This window comes from Sciurus vulgaris, assembly GCF_902686455.1.
Source record: "Sciurus vulgaris genome assembly, chromosome: 3".
In the NCBI taxonomy this organism is placed as follows: domain Eukaryota; kingdom Metazoa; phylum Chordata; class Mammalia; order Rodentia; family Sciuridae; genus Sciurus; species Sciurus vulgaris.
In genome coordinates this window covers 41,546,099-41,553,247 of record NC_136463.1, presented here as the reverse complement: position 1 = coordinate 41,553,247, position 7,149 = coordinate 41,546,099, and positions in this window count along the sequence as shown.

Here is a 7,149-nt window from a genome sequence, read left to right as displayed (position 1 = left end):
TCAAAGCAGTCAAGAAGCACACTTGTGATATGGGTAAAAATGCTCCTGTAGGCTTCATTGATGACCAGATTGAATAACAGATCAAAAACCAATTATACCTTTGAACCAGAAATGAACGTAAAGGACATTTGGAGAAGTCTGTCAGCCTTGGAGTGGGTTGTGACAAAGTCTCAGGTACTGCTAACATGGCTGGGCTTGTTGTTTCAAGTCATAGTAAAAGGGAAGGCTAAATTTCAGCTGGAGGTTGCTAGAAATAATGATACTTTCTTCTCATTCAAATTCATGTGCCCCTAAGTTCCATCCCCTACGTTTCTCCTGCTCTAGAACTTTCTGCCAGGAATAGAGCCTCAGCAACACCAGTAATGCCACATACAATAAATGATGGTGAAAAATAACAGCCACTAGTCTTCATAGAGGGCTTGCTCTGTGCCAGACACTAGGCAAAGTGCTTCCTTCTATGTGATCCTTACACAGTCCTGTGAGGCAGCCACTAGTGTAGTCCCTATTTTGCAGAGAAAGAAAATGAAACACAGAGAGGCTAAGTAACTTGCCTAGGGTCACACAGCTCATGAGTAAGGATGTCAGGATTTGAACCCAAGTTTGTCTGTCTCCAAAGCTTGTGCTGTTTGTTCTCTCACTGCCCACAGTAGAATGGCAGGCACAAAAATGGGGGTGTAATAGATGTTTGACACATTTAAAGGGTCATTACTGAATCCTCTATGTTCACAAAGGGACATTTTCTGGGTTCGGGCTGGGCTCTGTGGATTCACAATGATTTCTAAAGTTATCATTCCCATTCCTAGGCAGGTTAATGGATTTTAAATGGAGTAGATATTAGTTACCTTCATGCTGTGGATAAGGCAGTCTGCAGGGAGGGTTTCCTCCAGCTCTAGGACCAAATTTCTGAGCAGGGACCCTCAAGGGACCTACATCACCAATTTAAATAGGCCAGGATGTGAGTAGGGAGGATGCTGGATAAAGGAAACTGCCTGGGGAAGGGCGCCCTGGTGGGATCTCCTGACCTACTGGGGAAACCTCCAGAGTGTCCCTGGTTTCAGGAAGCCCTCCTGGTCCAGGGACATGGGACAAGGCTGTCCCCAGGAGAGGATGTACACTCCCTAGAGCTCCTGTGAGATCCAGGCCATCATGGAGTGTTTATTAATCACCACAGACAGGATGGGGTCGGGCCTGCTGTGCAGCTCCATAGGGCATCGGCAGTGGGAGGGAGCCCCGTGGGCAATGAGGCCTTGGGGGAGGTGGATTTTGGAGTTCAGCACAGGGAACAGGGGCTGGGGTGTCTCGACCGGCCTCCTCCCACAGAATGGGGTGATTTCCCTCCTCCCTCAGCTTTAACTGTTTTTAAAATTAATTAATTTGGGGGGGGGCACGGAATCACCAAAGATGATCTGAAGATAAATGACTTGTCTGTTGTCCTCCCCTAACCTTTACTTCCCTTCCAGTAGCCAGTTTCTGGTGTCTCCTTCCAGAATATTCTACCAAACACACCCGTGTGTGTGTGTGTGTGTGTGTGTGTGTGTGTGTGTGTGTGTGTATACATATCTTGCTTTTAAAAAAATCTCAGTTGTGGCATCCAAAGCCCTTTCTTTAATACTGTTTTTCCACTATGTCTTTTGACCCTTCCATATTAATGCATTCAACTAACGTTTATGGAGCATCTACTAAGTGCCAGGCAGTGCTGTCATGTTGTCAAGGTGGGCTGCCCTGCCTTCAGAGTCCTGGCAGCTGCACTGCTTTGCAGCACTGTGCTGTGGTGGCCTTCACTTGGGGACATGTGCAGCTCTGTCCTATCACAAAGTGAGTAAAATTGAATGCACAACTTGCAAGCTTATCAGAGGGATAAATTCCTAGACCTGAATTTCTCAGGATAAAGAGATGTGTTTTCTTAATGTTGCTAGCTGTTCCAGATTTTGGTTGCAATGTCAGGCATAGGTTGTGGACAAGGAGGTGTCCCAGGCTGAGGACCCAGGTGACCCTGCTGGAGATGGGACTGATAGGAATTGAGAGGCACTTGCAGGGACTGTGAGGGGAACATGGCTGGGGAGGGAGGAATGGGGAGACCCCAGACTGAGGGAGAGACAGAAGTAGAGAGGGGGAATGTCTCCAGAGAGCTGTGATAGAGGAGTCCAGGAGGCTGTGGGTGCCTGGAGGAGGCCTGCAACTCAGCCTGGGAGGCGGTCCTTTCACCAAGAACCTGCTGTGCACCAGTTCCTGTGCTGGGACTTCCTATGTGTGTCTTTTGGGAACTCTGTGTGGTCCCTTCACTCATCCAATGAATAATCTGAATACCGACCTGGTACTACTGCAGCTCTGCAATGCACTAGAGCACTGGAGGCGAAGCAGCTCACTTTCTGGGGAAACATCATGCCCATTCTACAATGGAGAAAATGGAGATTTTTGAAGGAGAAGGCAAAGAAATCCCATCTCCTTCCTTCCTAACTCCCACCCCTGAGAATTGCCCGGGCAGAGGATGCTTCTATAAATAGGAGCTTCCAGTCCCAACTCATTCCTGGGAGTGGGCCTCAGCTGGCCAGTCCAGCTTCTAGCTCTGCCCATGGGCCTGATGGTTGGGCTCCCATGAAGTCTGCTCTGGCCTGACAAGATTTCCAGCCCTGACCCTCTAGCTCCATGTCTTCTGAGACCAAGATGGTGTGGTTTACCTTCAGCTCCTGCTGGGGTGGGGAGCCCAGTGCCTCCCCACTGGACTGTCACAGAGTAATGACCCCTTGGAAGGTCAGACCCTTAGCACACTGAGGGCCAGGACACAGAAGTCCTTCGCTGGCTGAGCCCTCTGAAGCACAAATTTGTTTCACCCCAGAGAGGGTCTACCCGCCAGACTCTGCTCAGCCTTAGAGCAGACGAGGTTCAAGTTGGCAATTAGAAAACCTCCCCTCCCCAACAGAACAGCAAGTTCCTTGGGAAGCCTAAGCCAGCCACCTGGGGGTGGGGGTGATGGGCAGCTAGATGGTGCTCAGGGTGTTCCAGAGTTCAGCCTGACCATAGGGTAAGTGGGAGATCAGAGACCTCAAAAGACCTGGAGGGGTGGGTTGGGGGTGGGACTGAGGCCCCAAAGCGGTTCCACAAGGCTGGATTCCTGTCCTGTGGGCCACCAGGAAGACTTGTCCCTCCCTATTGCCCAGTTATTCAGCTTATTCCACTCACAGAGTAACTTGACTTAAAAACAATTTCTTTCTAAGTGCCTCATGTACTCCTCTTAACTGAGCAGAGGCCTGGGGGCTGGGCCTGGAGAGACCTGTCACCAGCCAGAAAAGGAGTGGGACCCCACCTTTCCAGGTCAGCTGGATTCCAGAACCCTCAGAATCAGGTCTAGACACAGAAATGAATGAGCAAAAGTCCCTTCCTGGGAGGACACAATCACTAACAGTTTTGTCTCCAAATGCCTAGATTTCTCAATTTGCTGATGCAAATACATTTGTAGTTTTTCTTAACATAAACAGGCTCACATAGCAGTCCCTAATCTGCCTCTTGATTCCTTTGGGAGGGGGCAGTTTTGGACAATTCGCTCCTGTTGTCAGGACTCATGTTAAACTCTATTTCAGGGTCAGGCCCTATTCAGAGGCACCGGAGGCGCAGGGCTCTGCCCACTGCCAAGGAAGGAGGGCGAGATCGAGGTCAAGGGCCAGTTCTGTCTCTGGGGCAGAGTCCCCTGTCTGTGGAGTGATGGCCCCACATGGGGACCACAGTGGGGGAGGCAGGGAGGAAGCAGGCAGTGCCCACCAGGGTGGAGAGGGGCTGGGTAATTGGCCGGATTATCCCAGCGGGAAGGCCTCCTTGGGGGACGCTATTTTTAACTCTGAGAGACTGAAGCCACTTCCCTCCCTCCCTTTATTGCCCTTTATTCCTGTCCTCCTGGGGCCTGAAGGCCTTGCCCGCCTTCCTGGAAGCTCTGTCCCTTTAGAGGAGGAGACAGAGTGAAAAGGGGGGAGGGAGAAAACATCTCTTTGCATGTACCATGTCTCTGGTCCACACGTGGTTCTGCCAGGCAGCTCTTCAGCACCCTGTTCTGGAGGACGAAAGAGGTTTTGAAAGCTTAAGGGATGTTTTGGAGGCCATGGTCTTTTTACATCTATGCCCTCTACCAGTAGCCCCTTGAGATTACTGGAAATTTCTTAAATTAAAAACAGGATTGTTTTGGTTCATTGCCAAAAGTCTAGGGGTAGATCTAAGGAACTCAAAAGATCTATCTAGAATCTTGCTTTTCTCAGTATCTCAACTCTGCTTTTCTCTGGTGGGTGTCATTTCAGGTGGGTTCACTCAATGTGGGGCAGAGGTGTCCCTAGCAGATCCTTTCTACCACTCCAGCAGCCTGGAAAGTAAAACTCCTCCTTTTCCTGCAGATCCAACAAACGTCCTATGGCTGATATTCATTGTTTGGCTTCTATCACAAATGTTATCATTCAACCAATCACTGTGATGTCTACTTCCAGGCCTTGGTCACTTCTTACCCCTGGACCCTGGGGATGGCCCCAAGCCCACAGGAAACAATTGGTGAAGGGTATGGGCTAGGAGTGGGTGAGATCCCCAAAAGTAAGTTTCTTAACAGAAGGGGGTAAACAATGGCAGGACTGACCAATGACACCTCTTGAAGTTGCCCAGACCCGAACCCACACCCTCCTGATGCCCAGGAAATGCAGGATGGAGCACAGTGCAAAGTCTTGGCCTTCTGCTTGGCCCACTGCTACCCTCCTGGTCACTGGGAGAGCATCCTCCTCAAAGACAGAGCTCCAGGGGAGCTAGGGTGGGGGTGCGGGGTGGGGACGGAAGGACTAGGACAGGCTGAGGGATTGTCAGAGCCCAGGGCAAGGGAATCAGTCAGCGCCAGCTCCCAGAGCTGATCAATGCCTGCTTCCGGCAGGCGGGAGGGGCAGGAGGGACTCAGTGTCCTGTTCCCAGGGCTGCCATCATTCCTGAAGTTCTGCATGCCTCAGATCAATGCTTCAGGGTCAGCCTGGGGCCTTCAGGCACCTGGATGGGGGAGGGGCGAGTGTGCGTGCGCATGTGCCTGCAAGCAAGGTTCTAGCCATCCCCCCACAGCATCTCTGGGGACAGGGCCCTTGTCTTCCCTGAGCAATCACTCCCACCTGTGTGTTGCCTGGCACATGCCAAGAGCACAGCTGGCATTAGCCCTTGTCACCATTAGTTTTGGTTATTATCATCAAAGATTTGTCTTGGGACAAATGGTGCTAAGGAAAGAGACCAGGCTGAGAGTAAAGCTCCTGGGCCTGTGTTCTGCTCTGTGGCTCATTGTCAGAGAGTTGGGACCTTTATTTCTAGCTCAACTGACCTTGGACCCCCATGTGGATAGAGCTTAAGTGGAGTGCAACACTGTGCTTCTGGGCTTCCCGCCCTGGGCTCCCAACAGAAATGTGTATTCTGGAACCAGCCAGCACACTGGTCTTTCGGGCAGGGTAAGCACCGAGAAGAGAGTAAGGCTCGAACACTGGCCACCTGCCTGGAGGAAGTGGCAAGTCTTGTGCTGACAGGTAGACTATGATCACACAGGGTCAAGTGTGACTCTGTGATAGCACAGGTGCAGTTAGGCATGGCTGTAAGCACCCAGCAGGGGAGAATCCATTCATTTATGTGTCTGTCATTCTTATTCTATAGACACTTATCACCTGCTGAACCCTGGGATGGTCCCTGTCCTCAAAGAGCTGATATGCCAGTGGGAGAGGTGAACGTTAAACTTGACACCTCAGCAAAGTGGAGTTGTGGGGTGGTGAGTCCCAGTGGTAGGACAGGTCTCTTCCAGGGGAGCTGGCTGAGTTAGCTTCCCTGAACGAAGAGTGATTCTAGGAAACAGAATTCCTGGCTCAGTGGTCAGTAGGTGCTGAGACCCAGTGACAGGATCAAGCTGGTAGCAGGCCTGCATGGCTAGCCAGTGAGTCTAGAAGAGGGGGTCCCAGGGCACTGGGTGTCCTGAGAGTGGCAGGTCCTCATCCTGGGAGATTTTGACTTTCATATCCATTTCACATTTTGATGATCTCCTGCTGGCCAGGAGAGGCCCTGACTGCTGAGCCTGGGCCATGGTCTAGGGCAGGCAGGAGAAATTCTGGCATTCCTCTGGATGAAGCATTCCTGGAGAGCTCCAGGTAGGTGCAGCTGTCTGTCTGGCTGAGAGGAGATACCGGGGAGGGGTCATCTGGTTTCTGTATCTAAGTTGATGATAACTAATGCTTGACTTATGCCTGAAACAAAAGCATTGGCATTGTATTAAGGTGTGACTATTATAAGAGCCAGCAGCTAGCCAGATATGATGGCACACACCATAATCCCAGTGACTCAGGAGGCAGAGGCAGAAGGACCTGGAGTTTCAGCAATTTAGTGAGATCCTGTCTCAAAAGAAAATTAAACAATAAAAAGGGTTGGAGAGGTAGCTCAGTATAGAGTGCTCGTGGGTTCAATCCCCAGTCCAAAAAAAAAAAAAGGAAAATAGAAAGAAAGAAAAAGAAAAAGCTGGCATTTGCTGTATAGCTGAGGCTCTGGCCCTGCTGTGCACAGACAACAAAACCCAGCCTTCGAGTGAGGCATTCTCTGGGAACTGCTTGGTGGGCCTCACCTCACTGTCCTCAAAATGGAGGGATTACAAATGAAAGGAGGGGCTCCTCTGGCCTCCCAGCCTGTGTCTCTGAGGATGCTCCTATTGCATACTTTTGTTAATCATGTACTGAGTTAGTTGGAGGTACCTTGACAACATCCTTTTCTAGAGCAGCTCCTTCCCTGGAAGGGAAGAAGGGGAATTTCAGGTTGAGGGCACCGGGCATAGGCCCATCTTGCTGGCTTCTCCTTGGACTATGCCAGGTGGGGAGGTTATTATTTTTGTTGCTGTGACTGTTACCACCCCAGTTTTACAGAGAAGGATGTGGAACCTCGGGAAGGATGTATTCAAGGGCTGTCTGCTGGGTGTGGCAGTGCTGTGGTGTGGGTCCACCTGGGGGTCCCTGGGACACTCCCAAACACTTTCAGCTCAACAGGAAGCAGGTGGCATGCCTCTGCCTTTGTGTCCACAGGGGGAGCCCACCAGTGCAGGTGCGTGCACTGATTAGAGAGAGGACTGTCCACGTGTCTGCCCTCCTGGTCCTCAATTTCTGTGTCTGGAGCATGGGGATG